This window comes from Panthera tigris, chromosome A1, assembly GCF_018350195.1.
Source record: "Panthera tigris isolate Pti1 chromosome A1, P.tigris_Pti1_mat1.1, whole genome shotgun sequence".
Classification (NCBI taxonomy): domain Eukaryota; kingdom Metazoa; phylum Chordata; class Mammalia; order Carnivora; family Felidae; genus Panthera; species Panthera tigris.
This window is the reverse complement of record NC_056660.1, coordinates 64,855,411-64,871,271: the sequence shown is the minus strand read 5'-3', so window position 1 is coordinate 64,871,271 and position 15,861 is coordinate 64,855,411. Positions and strand designations below refer to the sequence as shown.

General features: G+C 36.7%; 1 protein-coding gene across 1 annotated transcript in view; it reads right to left on the bottom strand.

Annotated features, from left to right (window-relative positions):
• The window catches only part of GPC6 (glypican 6), a 1,111,929-nt gene that overhangs the window by 877,345 nt on the left and 218,723 nt on the right, over positions 1 to 15,861 (bottom strand). The gene's annotated exons all lie outside the window — the stretch shown is intronic.

Sequence of the window (15,861 nt, the reverse complement as noted above, 5' to 3'; positions counted from 1 at the left end):
GACCACTAACAGTTGGATGCCGTAACTCTCTTTTACTTCGAATGTACAATTATTTAAAGAGTGATCTACCTTCACTGAGACGTTTGGTTACCTCTGATTCACTCCTCAGGTCAGGGCTACCCAAAAGAAATTGTTCTTAGGCCCCCAAAGCCACTGAACTGCCATATCCCACAAGTACCGTTAGGTCTTTTTCTTACTGTTTTCTCTGCTATACTGAACATTAAGGACACCGTTCTCTATCTTGGAAATTCTTTTCCTTGGCTATACTCACACCAAAATGTTCCTGCTTGTTCTATTGTTTCCTCTGTCTTTTCTACCTATGCTCCCTCCACCCACCCAAAACTATAGGGATTTCCAAGGATTCTATCTTTGGCCATTTTCTCTTCTAAATCCCCAGCTTACCCAAGAAGGATAACAAGAAGGGTGTAATGATCTTACCTACGGGACAATCGTTCTTAAATCTGAATTCTGCCCCAGACCGCTTCAGCGAGCTTCAGGTTCACACATCCCATCACCACCTAGACAATTATGCGTGAAGGAATTGCATAAACTGCAATCCTAAAAGGTACAAGAATAAATTCCACCTCCCTACCCCATCTCATGACTGAACTCCATAGACTGGCTCTTCTTATCACCTCTATTTCCACTAGAAGCAACATCATCCACCTGGAAGATTCCACTCGGAATCTGAGAGCCACTTCATCTGCTCCCCCTCCATCATCACCCAAAGTTAGGTCTAAGGTAACCACATAAAATAGAACCCCAATAAAGACACTTTTTAGAATGAAAGGGCTAGAAGGAGGGCTATTCATAATAAAAATAAGATAACTAGCGTAAACCAGGACTGTGTCCAGAGAAACTGTGGTAAAAAGCCATGCGATATTTCCTCTCTTCTTGAGACCCCGAAAACTGTCCATTCCCAGAACCCCTGCAATCAACCCATCACTGGTCATCCTCTCTCATGGCACATCCTCCCCCAACTGCCTCTTCCCAACATGAGCTATCTACCTGAGCCAGTTTAACCCTAAATTGGGTAGAGTTATGCTTTTGCTTAGGACAAAATTTTATTGTCACTCTCTGTGCCAGACTTAGTCTTTTCCCCCACCTGTATGTATTTTGTGCCTGATGACCCCTCTCTCTGCTAGAATGTCCTTCTTTCCCTTCGCCTGTCCTCCTCTCACTGATTTCCCTGGTTCATTTTATTTATCTCTTAAAACTTAGTCTCAACCCCTCTACAAAGCTTTCCGTTACTGTCTCTGTTTATCACCTCCTGGTGGGCTAAGGACCAACAGCCCCTTCTTCGTGTTACCACATCAAGCTGTCAATATCTCCTTGTCTTTACTATGTTGCATTTCATTAATGATTCATCCCTTGCTAAACTATAAGCCAATTCGTTTATTATGTATGTTTGTATGTGTTTATGTATTTAACAATAGTTCTACTGGTTCATTAGATCTTTGGGAGTAATACACAGTGGATGTCAATTAAATGCCGAAAAGTGTTTGAAAATCCTTAGTATTTCTGTCATACTAATAGTCATCACTAACACTGGAATTGCCAACATCATAGAGTTTTGAGTTATTATACCACTACAATGCATTACCATTTAATCTATTACATATATACTTTCAAGTAAACAGACTACAACAGAGTTAACAATACTTTAAGTTTGACATTGGTTTCAAAGGCAGAGATTCAAATATTACTTTCTAAATAAAATGTCACTTTCAAAAAGTATAACCAGTAAGACAAAACCTGCAAAGAAGTAGAGAGAATGACATTGATAATATGCAATGAAAGAGCACAATCATGTTTACATAGGGAAACTTAAGGGGATGTTACTCTAAGCAGGGATTTTTAATGAACCCAAAAGATGATCATAGTGTTATTCACAATTAGAGAGAAAAACCTTTCAGATTATACAACCTTTTATCAAACAGATTTCTGTAAGTCAGATTACAAATACCAGTAACACACATTCCATAAGGCCCACTGACACATTAGCTTTACCTAAGGTACCCGTTTGAAAACTATTCAACTATACATTCTCCGAGAAATAAAATCAACTGCACTTCCTAAAGTAATAAACATGCCAAGTAATAAACATGCCATATAAAACAATGACATCTGTTATTAAAAGATGATGATGTCAAACCAAGTAGATGAGAGAATAAACGGCAAATATTGCCGAGGCAGACAGCAAAGCAAACAACAAACCCCGGATATACAAACACCGAATTTTCTGGAATTTTTTGCAAAATTTTTAACAAAAGTAGGTCTCTCTTCAGTATTAAGTTAAGACCATCATGCTATTGTCTAGATAAGTAAAAAAAATTAAATGATTCAAAACCAACAGTAAAGAATACACCCATTCTTTATTAATCTGTTTTTCTATACAGGTAGGTCTTAATTTTCAAATGCACAACACGCAATTTAACTCATTTCCAAATAAGGAACTAGGGCTCCAGCTGTGTCAAAGAAATTTGGTCTAAAATGATTTTTGTCACACTGATTATCAAGAAAGCCCTCTATGACATAATATCATAATGCAGCCACCATTTAGAAACACTGTTCCTACCATAAGTCACATTCTTAACGCCATCTGGGTGGCTCAGTCGGTTGAGCATCTGACTTTGGCTTAGGTCATGATCCACGGTTTGTGAGTTCGAGCCCTGTGTGGGGCTCTGTGCTGACAGCTCAGAGCCTGGAGCCTGCTTCCAATTCTGTGTCTCCCTCTCTCTCTGCCCCTCCCCCATTCGTGCTCTGTCTTTCTCAAAAATAAACAGTAAGTCCTCTATGACATAATATCATAATATCATAATTTAGAAACAGTGCTCCTACCATAAGTCACATCACATTCTTAATGCCAAATAATTAATTACAAAATAAAAGCATACAAGACCAAACAATATTTGGGGGATCCCATCAATTGTTGAATCATACTAAAATATAACTGTTAGCAAATATGTTTGGGAATAGCAATACCATTTAAAATATTATCATTGCAAATTAGAATTATCTGCAGTACTGGCAGAAGGCCAGTACTGATTATAAGTTTATTATTATAAGTGTCTTAAATATTACTGGATAGCAGGAAGGATAGATGGATGGCTGGACAGAAATTCTCAAACATGGGTAAAAACTAATTGGAGTATTTTCACTCCTACACAATAACTCGTGGGTGATGACTTTTCATAATATAAAGTCTATCAAACCTGTTAATATTCTTCTCGTCTAAAATATCACTGTTGCATTACTACTGAGTGATATGTTTCACCATAGTGATCACATCAAATACTTAAAAGAAGGACAGTGGTTACTTTAAAACAGTATATTGATTTGATTGAGAATCTAAAGCTGTTTGTCGAGTTTCTTATAAAAATAATAAAGCCTGTGAAAGCCCAAACTACAGGATTTCATCACAAGAAAGCAAACTGAATGAATGTCTCCAAGCCCCTGCTCAAATGAAAACGTAGACTGTACATTTAATAAATATTTAATAAGGCAATTGCCAGTACTATAATCCCCGAAACACCTCTGGTTACAAATAAATAATCACGGCCTGAATAATCCCAACTGGCTATTGGAATGAGTGGCTGTCTGTTGTCTGAGCATTACCAGGCCAAGTTTTTGGGCTCCTGGTCATACCTGAGGTCTCCTAAGGAAAACCTACTACACACTCTGATATTTTAAAATGCAAGCAAAATACAGACAGCAAAAATAGTATATTTTAAAAATTCATCTAATGAAGATATTTTAAATATAATTAGAAAAGCTTTATATTTTAAATTTGGCCAAACAGGAATAAACAGTATTTGATTATGACAAAAGCATTGGCTGCACTGGTCATTTCATACGTCTCAATTTGGAGTCCACATTCTCCTCTAGCAAAGATATTGTTGAGCTCCCTTAATAAAGCTGAAGTTTATTTGAATATTTCCATATTCTAAAAATTTGATGTCACCTGGAGTTTTTGTTTCTTTCTAGGGGTGTGTGTGTGTGTGTGTTTATTCCTGAGCAAGTAGTTTCTCAGCCATTAACTTATGCTTATGAATCAGAAATACAAATATATCTCTAAATTCAAATGTATTTTCTGGAGACAGAAATTACTTTTGATTTGATTTATATAAACTGCATTGTGTTATCTGCTAAAACCATCCATGAACAGATTTTCCAATTAATTGTAGTAAAATGTAGGAGAATACAACCAATTAGTTGGCATCTTACCTTTGGTGAATTAATTTTTTATTAATTGATTGATTTTTTTAATGTTTATTTTTGAGACGAAGAGAGAGAGAGACAGTGCAAGTGGAGGAGGGACAGAGAGACAGAGAGAGGGAGACACAAAATCTGATGTAGGCTCCAGGTTCTGAGCTATCAGCACAGAGCCCGACGTGGGTCTCCAACTCATGAGCTGTGAAATCATGACCTGAGCCGAAGTCAGACACTTATCCCACTGAGCCACCCAGGCACCCCTAATTTTTTTTCTAAATCACACTTCCACAAAGGCAATTAATAACCAAGGAAAAGAAATAAAAGATATCTAGATTGGAAAGAAGAAATAAAGGTAATTCTATGTGCAGATATATGACCTTGTATATAGAAAATCCCAGGATGGTCGCAAACACACAAACACACACACAAACAGAACTAGTAAATGAGTTGCACAAAGCTGCAGGATACAAAATACACAAGGCATTGTATTTCTCTGACTTCTACTAGCATAGTAGCCTCAAGTTTCATCCACATGTGGCAATTGGCAAGATTTCCTTCTTTTTTATTGCTAAGTAGCATTTCAGTGTGTACACACACATACCCCACACATTCTTTATTCTTTCACCCATCAGTGGGCACTTAGGTTGTTTCCATACCTTGGCTATTGTGGGTAATACTGCAATGAACATAGGAGTGCATATATCTTTTTGAGTTAGTGTTTTTTTCATTTTCTTTGGATGAATGCACAAAAGTGGAAGGAAAATCCAGATCATATGGTAGTTCTATTTTTTTTTTTGAGTAATCTCCACACTATATGATTTCACTTATATGTGGAATCCATAAAGCAAAACAAAAGAACAAATAAAACCACACTTATAGAGAACAGACTGGTGGTTAGCAGAGGAGAAGGGGGGTCGGTGGGGGCAAAAATGGTGATGGGGCCCAACTGTATGGTGACCAATGGTAACTAAACTTATTGCGGTGACCACTTTATAGCATACATAAACTCAAAATATTATGTTGTACACCTGAAACCAATATAAGGTTATATATCAACTTTACCTCAACTAAAAAAAGACAGAATGGTAAAAGAATACTAAAATATGTTAAGACGACATACATTTTCCATAAATATCTCCTGACAATCTTAGAAGGCCAAGTGAAGTACAAGGGTGTATCTTCTCCAGTACCCAAATAATAGTGAAATTTTAGGGGGAAAACCCTTGTGTTGAAGTATTTCTTACCAAGGTGACATTAAAAAGAGTAAGTGGCAATTAGTACAGTCACACTGAAGATTTATTGGGTGACTTCTGCAAACTGCTGGGACAAGTCCCATCACGTGGCATCAAGTACATGTGACTGGTCAAAATGGAGGCAGGGCCACATGGCCAGAAGACAGCGCTTCCCATTCTTGTCAGAAGAATAAACCAACTTGGGCCCTGACAGTTACCGAGAGGGGACGAGAGCAAACAAGATGAGCAAAAAGAAAAATAACCATTGCGTTGGAAAGACTTCTCTCTCTCTCTCTCTCTCTCTCTCTCTCTCTCTCTCTCTCTCACACACACACACACACACACACACACACACACAAATGATCCCAGGTACAGAACAAGGAGCAGGTGCTTGACTTGTCTCAAAAAGGCTAACATGAAATGCTTCACAAAAGAGAAAGCTCCTGGAACACAGCTGCTCAACCACAGATGAGGTCTTTATAGTAAACACTTAAGACAACTTGTGACCAATGTCCTGTTATGACACTGTCCACGAAAGCTGACCTGCAGCAAAGCAGAGCAGCTCCGTTCCAACAGTGAAGGCTCAACATGATGGAAGAAGACAAAAGATGCTCACATCTCACAAAAGACCAAAAATGCTGAGGATCCCTACACAGCACACACTGAAATGAGACACATTTCAGACTTTACACTTCTTAAATGGAAATCACAAAACTTGAGCACATCTTAGATTTTCTGCGATTTTTTTACAGCTTTTCTTATTTTAACAACAGGAAGCAGAGAAAATGGAGGCAGTAATATCTTTGAGAAATTAGATGTGGTTTCCTTACAATTAAAAAAAATTCTTATAATGAAAAAAAAGACAGCACTTGTATTTTTCTATACACTAACAATGATGAACAATCTGAAAATGAATTTAAGAAAACAATTCTATTTACAATAGCATCAAAAATAAGAAAACACTTAATCAATGTAACAAAAGAGTAAGGCTTGCACACTGAAAACTATAAAACATCACGGAAAGAAATTTTTAAAAATCTAAACAAATGGAAAGATATTTCATATCCAGGGATGACAAGACGCAAAATTAAGATGGCTATACTCCCCAAATTGATCTACAGATTCAATGCAATACCTACCAAACTCCCAGCTGCCACTTTTGCAGAAATTGACAAGCTGATCCAAAAATTCATATGGAAATGCAAGGGAACCCAAATAGGCAAAACAATCTTGAAAAATAAGAACAAAGTTGGAGGAGTCACATTTTCCAGTTTCAAGTCTTGTTATAAAACTACAGTAATCAAGACAATGTGGTACAGGCAAAAGGAGAGTCAGAGAATAATGGAACAGAATTGAGATTCCAGAAATAAACGCTTGCGTTTATGGTCAATTGATTTTTTGACAAGGGTGCCAAGGCTATTCAGTGGGAGAAAAGACAGTCTTTTCAACATTGCACTAACATAGATAGACATCCACATACAAAAGATGAAGTCGGACCCCTGCCTCACAGAGAACACAAGTGCTATCTGAAAGTGTATGGCTACAGGAGCTGAGCCCGAAAAATAAGCTAAAGCTATAAAGCCCTTAGAAGAAAACATAAGAGTAAATATTTATGATTCTAGATTAAGCAACAGATACTTTAATAGAACACCAAGAGCACAGGTGATGAAAGAAAAAAAAGTAAATAAATCAAGGACTTCATCAAGATTTAAAACTTTTGTGCCTCAAAGAACATGATCCAGAAAGTAAGAAGAGGGCCCCCAGGATGGGAGAAATACATGCAAACCATATATCTGTTAAAGGGCTTGTATCTAAGAATTCTTAGATCTCAAAATAAGTTTTTTAAATCAATTATAAAATGGGCAATGGATCTGAACATTTCTCCAAAGAAAATATGCAAATGGCCAAAAAGCACATGAAAAGATGTTCAACATCATTAACCACGAAGGAAATGCAAATCAACACCACAATTAGGTAGCCCTTCATAACCATTAGGATGCCGGTGTTCAAAAGGACAAATAATAACGAGTATTGTCAAAGATGTGGAAAATCAGAACCCTCACACACTACTGGTGGAGTTGTACAAGGGCACAGTCACTTTGGAAAAGAGTTTGGCAGTTTTCCAAATAGTTAAACATATAGTTCCCATACGACCCAGCAATTTCACTCTTATGCATATGTTCATACAAAAACTTGTACACAAATGTTCTTGGCAGCATTATTCTCATCACCATAGGCAAAAAGTAAAAACAAGGCACATGTCTATCAATTGATAGAGGGAAAAACAAATGGAGTGTCCACACAATGGAATATTACTGAATATTATTGAGCAATAAAAAGGAATGAAATTCAGATATGTGATACAGCATGGGTGAACCTTGAACACATTACACTAAGTGAAAGAAAAAGTGCATTTATATGAAACGTATAGAGACACTGCAGCTTTGTGGTTGGCAAGTACTGGGGAAAGGGAGCAACAGAAATGACCACTAATGAGTATATGGTTTCTTTGGAGATGATGAACGTGTTCTGCAAGGAGTCAGTGGTAATCAATGGACAACTCTGCAAATATACTAAAATCCATATAACTGTACACTTTAAGATGGTGAATTTTATTGTGTGTGAATTGCATCTCAATAAAGCTGATATATCTATGTAATATATATATATATATATATCATATATATGTGTTTAAAAACTCACATGCATTTGTCTCTATACCTGCTTTTTATTTCTTTTATTTATTTTGAGAGAGAGAGAGAGAGAATGCACATGCATGTGCATGAAGGAGAGAAACAGAGAGAATCCCAAGTAGGCTCCACGCTGGCAGCACAGAGCCTGACAAGGGACTCAGTCTCACGAACCAGGAGATCATGACCTGAGCTGAAATGCAGAGTCAAATGCATAAGCAAATGAGCCACCCAGCTGCCCCTATACCTGCTTTTTAAACGCACAAGTATAATGTAACTTGCCAGTAGAAGAAATCATTGTATTGTAAACCCTAGTTTATAGTATCCAGCTCATACTTCAATAATTTCAGCCACTGGGAAAAGAAAATATAACCAAGATGAAATTAAACATTTCAAAACTACACCCTTTAAAGAAGTTTAAGTGAATGAATCACCATGATGTCCTTCCATGCTGCAATTAACAGGAAAATTAAGGAAACAAACTCCCCCTAAATCAATGTATATATATTACAGTTTAAAATGTTAATTAGTTTTCATCTAAGCATTAATGTCCCTTGGAGACACCGTGAGAAAAGCCACAGGTGGGAATTAAAGGAACACTGCTTATCTGAAATGAGGAATAATGTCTATGTTGCCAAAGTAACGAAACTGCCTCCTAAGAAATGTGCGATTTGACATTCATTTATCAATATTTCTAAAATGCACCTCTTATCTTGCCTTTGTGTAAATTTCATTTCCTACTAATGACTTCACAGATTCTCCTCTTCACATGCATGTCTCATATATTTCGGTTTCCAGAATAAATTAAACCACAGAAACTTGGCCTGGGCTGTCTCTCACTCCCCATGGAAAACATATCATCGTTTTCATCCAGAACACCACACTATATGATAATTGCTCACTCAGTTTTCGGTCTTCCAACCCTCTCATACAATGCTCCCCAGATCACAGAACTGCTGCTGGCAAAGGATCCTACAGGTAAATCTAGCTTAGATTACAAAGTAGCAATCAATAAATATTTGCTGAATTAAATCTTCTACCTTTTGGTGTTCTTTATCCCTACCCAACTTAGCAGTGAAGCAATGGTCCAAACTCCAGGGACAGGGGACTCACTACCCTAAGAGTTTCTGCCTCCCACTGTCAGCAGCTCTAGCTGTTAGAAAGTTTTCCTGCTGTTGACTGTCAACCTGGTTCCTACTTGTGACTTCTGTCACCATATACAATCCTGCCTGTATGCTTTCCCTGTAAACAGTTATGTGTATCATGTCTGATGTGGATTTGTCCTGGCTTTTGTTCACGTTTGCTTCCAAGCTCAGAAGTTATACTTCTCCCTGCTACAATTGTCAGATTGAGCTCCTTACTCAAGTTTGAACAAAATTATTTTTGGATCCTGGTTCTTGGATCCTTTTTTGGAACTATGCATGGGCTACCAAACTCACAGTTTTTGAACTTATGATAGATTCTTGACATATAATACTATTCCACCCCTCTTCCAAGCAGGTGAGCTCCTTTTAAACAAAATGGAGCTTTATTCTGGGTGCAAGGTCTATCTTTCAAAGTCTAGATGTCATCTGGTTCAACTAGCCTCCAGGAAAATAATTCTTTATGGTTCCTTCACTCCAATAACTTAAGCTTCAGTTCTGCAAGGAAAAATCTCCCTTTCTGATTACATCTATGTAGGCAGCTATAGAAGTTTTTTATATCCCCCTCTCTCTTAAAAGGTCTAACATACCTAAGGTTTAGTAGTCTTCAGAGGTATTTCCAAGATTACTTCCAATGGTGTTATTTGCCCTTTGAAGTACCAACAGAACAGGTTTGGGTGCATAGTTTTGATAAATTTTGGAAAGTTTGCCTCCAAATTTCAGGCACATTTTACAGATGCATATCATGTTCCAACTGGCCATTTCATACAGACATAATATGACTTCCCTGTATTTGTCTAGCAACATCTCCCCTAGATCTCTACCATGATGCTAATAGTAGGTGATTCTGCTGTGAAATTCTTCTTAACATCCTGTGGATCCAGAAGGTCTAGATAAACACTCTGAGAAAGAGGAGTTGTTTTGAATAACTGTGTCTCACCTCCAAAATTTACTTATGCAATCATAATCCTTTTAGGATTTGTTCAGTAAATACAGAATGATTCACCCTACTCTGTCACAGACTGATTTGTAAATGGGAATTTCAAGGATGAGTAAATGGGGATTTCATTCAACATGCCCTTCTTAAACACATTTTGCACGTCAATCTCTGTTTGGGGCCCATAGAGGACTAAAGAATAAATGCCCTCTTGCCTGAGTCCCGTGGAATTAACTTTTATCAATGGAGACCACAACAGTGCCAGAAATCAAAAGATGAAAACACTAAGCCCATGCATCAACCATATTTAAAGTTTGGTTCTATGACTGGTAGGCTATATTTTCTAAAAAGTGAAGTCATTTCTTGGCCAGGTTTAATCATTTCCAATGGTCAGTACATAATAAATGTTCCCAGGATGTTAAATAAAGGAGTTCTGGCTATTCTAAAGTCTCCATTTTGAAAGCTGTAATGAGAAAAAAAAAAAAGTATATATTCACAAATCGACCACCCAAGTACCATTAAATATCTTATTTATTAATAACTCTAAATAAGCAGCTCATATACAGTAGCATGTTAAGATTAAAAGGCTTCCGACATTTTTTCTTATATTAAAAAGAACACCTGCTGTTAAGACTGTACTTATTCTGTGCATAAGAAACAAATAGTTAAGGATGAAGTAATTAAAGGAACTCTCAAAATTTCAGCATCCTTGGAGAAAAAGAATTTAATGCAGAAAATAAGTCAGATTTTACTTGTATTTCTATTCCCAGCTCAATCCATGAGAACTGTCCTTAAAAGGGTACTGATTCTCAGCCCTATAAATTATATACACATTTCCAAATGCTCCCGATTAGATCCTTTTTTTTTTAAGTAAATAAGCAATTTCATTGTGCACTATATGCTTGTGATAGCTCAGTTAACTGGGTTTGGCAGTTCTTTAATATGCATCAGGACTTACTAACCCAGTAAGTCTCTTTAGTTTTCTTTGGAAGCATGAAAACATACTTAAACATCATAAAAATATGTCATTATCAGCCCAAACCAGAGGGGAATTGCAAAAAACAACAACAAAAACAAAAACAAAAACAAACAAAAAACTTGCAGAGCAAAGGGCTCTAGAATTTGAATGCCACACTAAAAACTCAAGGAGGGATCTTCATTTTTCCCATTCATGGAAATAATGACTAATATGTTTTAAGAATGTATTTGAAGTAATGGGATTCCTTGAAGTAAGCAAAACTGTCTTTAACTGTCAGTTTACAAAAATCTTTTATTCTCAAAGAAAATGAAACTAATAGTTTAAAATCTGGGATGCTCTAAAATATTGTTTTTGTTTTTCACAAATAAGAAAAACTTTAATGTGAGTATGTTAAATATGAAATTATCTGGTAGCGGTCACAATCCCACAACAATGTGTATAGCTAGTCAGAGAAAAAATGAGATATTATCCATCAAAACTTGCTCAGGATATCTACATGTGGTTCTTACAGGTACCATATAATAATGAACATTGATTTCAATTCATTTAGAAGCCCAAGGGGATGGTAACATTATGTTAACATGAAGGCTTTACATTTTAAAATCTTCCTTACATTAATGGGATAGTCCTCCAGAAAACAATTGTGTTTCATAATCACATGTTCATATTTCAATACACTCTTATTTTTAATCTTCTATGTTTATATAACCCAGTATTTACACAATGTAAGTGACCAAAACCGAAGATTTGCTATCTTTTTAAAATACTGTTTAACGCTGGATAACCACCTTTAAGGACATAATATAATTTTAAAAAGGCACTCGCTAACGTGCCTTGAAAAATTATTTCTATTTTTCACGTTACGTAGCTATATGGAGATTTGGATACATCAACTTTGGCAAAGCATTTACAGTAATCAACACTTGAGCATTAAAACTTTATCCACCATCAAATTCAGGTGTGATGTAGCCAAATCCTATGAATGACTTTTGCATAAACTGTGTTGTTTCCTCAACTGATACAGCACAGACTACTAAAGTGGGTAGTTATTTGAAAGAGCTTGGTCAACAGTCCGCTGCTTATTACCACCATAAAAAGCTACTAATATGCCAATGGATGAGCACAAATGGGTTAAAATCAAAGAGGGAAACATTCTTTTTTAAGATCAATGCCTATATTATTGGGTTGTTCAACCCAATTCATTCCCCTTCCAGAAAATCAGAGTGGAAGCATTCACAGGGACATCTTTTCAGTATTTGTTTTTCTGTCATCAATGATTTAGAATATATTGCTAAGTTATGATAATGTTCAAGGTGGCAAAATTCACATCAATATTACTGTTGGGTTAGACTTTCCAAATAAATAGGGAGAAACCACACTAATATGACAAAATCTGCCAGGGGACCATCCCACATACTTTAACAGTACTTTTTATATATTTAAGAAGACATGAACAAAGGAATATTCCCTTGTAAAAAAAATCTAGTCATTCTCAAAAGCATAACAAATAATTCTCCTAGACGATCTTATTAGCAACATCATGAATTATACAACAGAAATGCTTGTTCAAACTGTTTTTTTTTCTGATAAGAAACACTGCATTTTAAAAAGCAACCTCTATTTTAATATTTAATACTTTAGCATATCTATATCTCCAAAAGTAGCATGCTATTTAAGAAAGAAGTGCACTTCTTGTAATGTTAAAAGCATTTCTGGCATTTTATATTATCTACTTTTTAATGACTATATTTTCCTAGCATTAAAAATGAATTAATCTCTTTCTTCCTTAAGTACTCTGTTGAACATGGTGGGAAAAAAAAATAGTTCAACAGGTCACTTTCCCTTGTAAAAGCCATATAGATTGTTGACTCTCTTTGCATATTTGGTTTAAAAGCAAAACATCTGACTGGATCCAACTCAAAGCTCATCTTTTATGGGGTTTCACAGATACAAGATTTACTTATTTTCCATTGAATCATACTGACTCTAGGATTGGGCACTGAAAAAGAACATAATTAAGGCACAGTCTATATAGTTTCATTCATCAGAAAAGTCTGAATTTTACTCTACAGTCTAAAAGTAAAAGTATTTGGGGGGCACCTGGGTGACTCAGTCGGTTAAGCATCTAACTCTTGTTTTTTGGCTCAGGTCACAAGCTTGCGGTTTGTGAGTCTGCACTGTCAGTACAGAGCCTGCTTGGGATTCATTCTCTCTCTCTCTCTCTCTCTCTCTCTCTCTCTCTCTCTCTCTCCTCTCTCTGCCCTCCCCTACTCACATGCTCTGTTTTCCTCTCTCTCAAAATAAATAAATAAACTTAAAAATATAAAGGTATCTTAAAGTAAGTTAATGTTAATAGTTTGGAGCAGTCTATAAGAAATGCAATTGTCACATCAGTGACATTAGAGTTATTAAGTCAAGATGTCATACTCTGACATATTTTAATCACCATAGTATTTGCTCCATATTAATTTAAATCACATCAACTGAACAATAGGATCTGGATGGAAGATTGTTTAGAAAATGGAGTAAAAACTTCCCATTCTGGGTAAGACATGAACAGCTACCGCCATGTCTGTCACATGGGGCAATATGCAAGGAGAAGCTAATGGTTCTGGAAAATAAATTGTAGCAGGCAGAATGAAGGAGAAGACCAGGATTTGAAATACCACCAATCCAGCGGTGAGTTTACCATTTTTCCCTCTGGTATACCCTGGCCTGAACACAACACACTGGCAGTGGGCGGTGGGGCACAGATGGGAGAGAACTCCAGGAAGAAGCCTCAAGTTCTGGCTCATGGATCTGGAAAGGATACTCTGAATGGGCAGAAGAGGGCAGAGATATCTCATTTACCCTCCATCCTCCACTGCCCTGCACCTCGACCTACAGCAATCTCTTAGGACCGACACTGCCTCCAGCAATGGGACCTTGCAGGAGCCAAACTCTGAGGGATACAAACTCTCGTCTTCATTTCAAGGAATTGAGTTTACAAGAGGGAAGGGCTAACCCTCTTCTTGTTTGTTTCTCTCTGCCTTCCTATGGCTTGACCCTGGATCCTGACCCAGCTGCAGAAGGGCATGGGAGAGAGAGGTAACTAAAGCCTCAGCACTCTGGATGGAGAAAAGAGAAGCATCGCCAACAGAAAATTTCTGGGGAAATAATGAAAAGAGAGGAGGTTGGAAAGTGACCTCATAAAGTTTTTTGTGAACACCTGGGCTCACCTCCAAATGCACAGGCACAGGTTTGATCCTATTCAGCATGCCAAAAACTTTCAGAACTGAATTAATAAATAAGCCACCACACAAGTCTCAAGCTGGCCCCTGAATGGGGCACACCTGTGACAGACACAAACAGCACTGAGAAGATTTTGAAATGGAATGGCACTGGAACAGAAAATGGGTTCAAAGTCATGCCCTAAACCTAACCAGCCCAACTGACTGTGAAAACCAGAAATATCAACAGTTTCTACAAAATTTAAATAAGATCTAGAGCTGTGTATACTATTGACAATGTCAAATAAAATCCAAAATTACTCAGCACATGAAGAACAACAAAAGTCTCAACTGTACTGGAGAAGATAATGATAAAGAGACACCATTTATCCCCTGGGTGGCTTAGTCAGTTAAATATCCGACTCTTGGTTTCAGCTAAGGTCATGATCTCATGGTTCATGAGGTCAGCACAGAGCCTGCTTGGGACTGTCTTCCCCCTCCCCCAACCCCTCCTCTGCTCATTCTCTCTCTCCCTCTCTCAAAATAAATAAACTTAAAAAAATGTAAAGAGACACCATTCCATAACAATAAAAGGCCAAATGACCAAAATGACACAACCATCCTAATTGTGTATGCACCAAAAACAGAGCTGAATACAGACACCAAAACCAACAACATTGAGAAGAGAAATAGACCAATCTACAAATGTCACTGAAGATTTCAGCACTCTTCCCTCAGCACAACCTGTAGCAGGAAAGTAAGCAAGGATTGAGAAGAAATGAAAATTATCATCACTCGAATGTAATTGACATTTACAGGTTGCTCAACCCAACAATAGTAGGATATACATTGTATTCAAATGTACCCGGATAATTCCTCAAGATGGAGCAATCCTGGTTCATAAAACAAATAATGACAAACTTGAAATAATTAAAATATCCAGTATGTTCTCAGATCATAATTGTTTTAAACTAGACATTATTAACAGAAATTAAGAGAAAATTTCCCTCAACACCTGGAAGTTTACTCACACACTTCTAAATAATCTATGAGTCAAAAAGAAAATCTCAAGGAAAGTTAGAGAATACTTCAAACCAAATGAAAATGAAAATACAATATATTAAAGTTGTGAGATGTATCTAAGATATAGGTATAGCATTAGATGCTTCTATTAGAAAGAAGAACTATCTCAAAATTTCCACCTTAGGTAACTAAAAAAAAAAAAAAAGGCTAAATATGAAGCAAGTAGATGGAAGAAAATAAGAAAGATAAAAGCAGAAATCAGTGGAATTGAAAAAAGAAAAACATTGGAGGTCAATAAATCCAAAAATTGATAAACCTTTGAAAAACAAAAGAGAGAAGACATAAATTACCATTATCAAGAATATAAATGGAAATATGACTACAAATCCTGCAGGCATGGAAAGGATAATGAAGCAATATATGAACAACTCCAT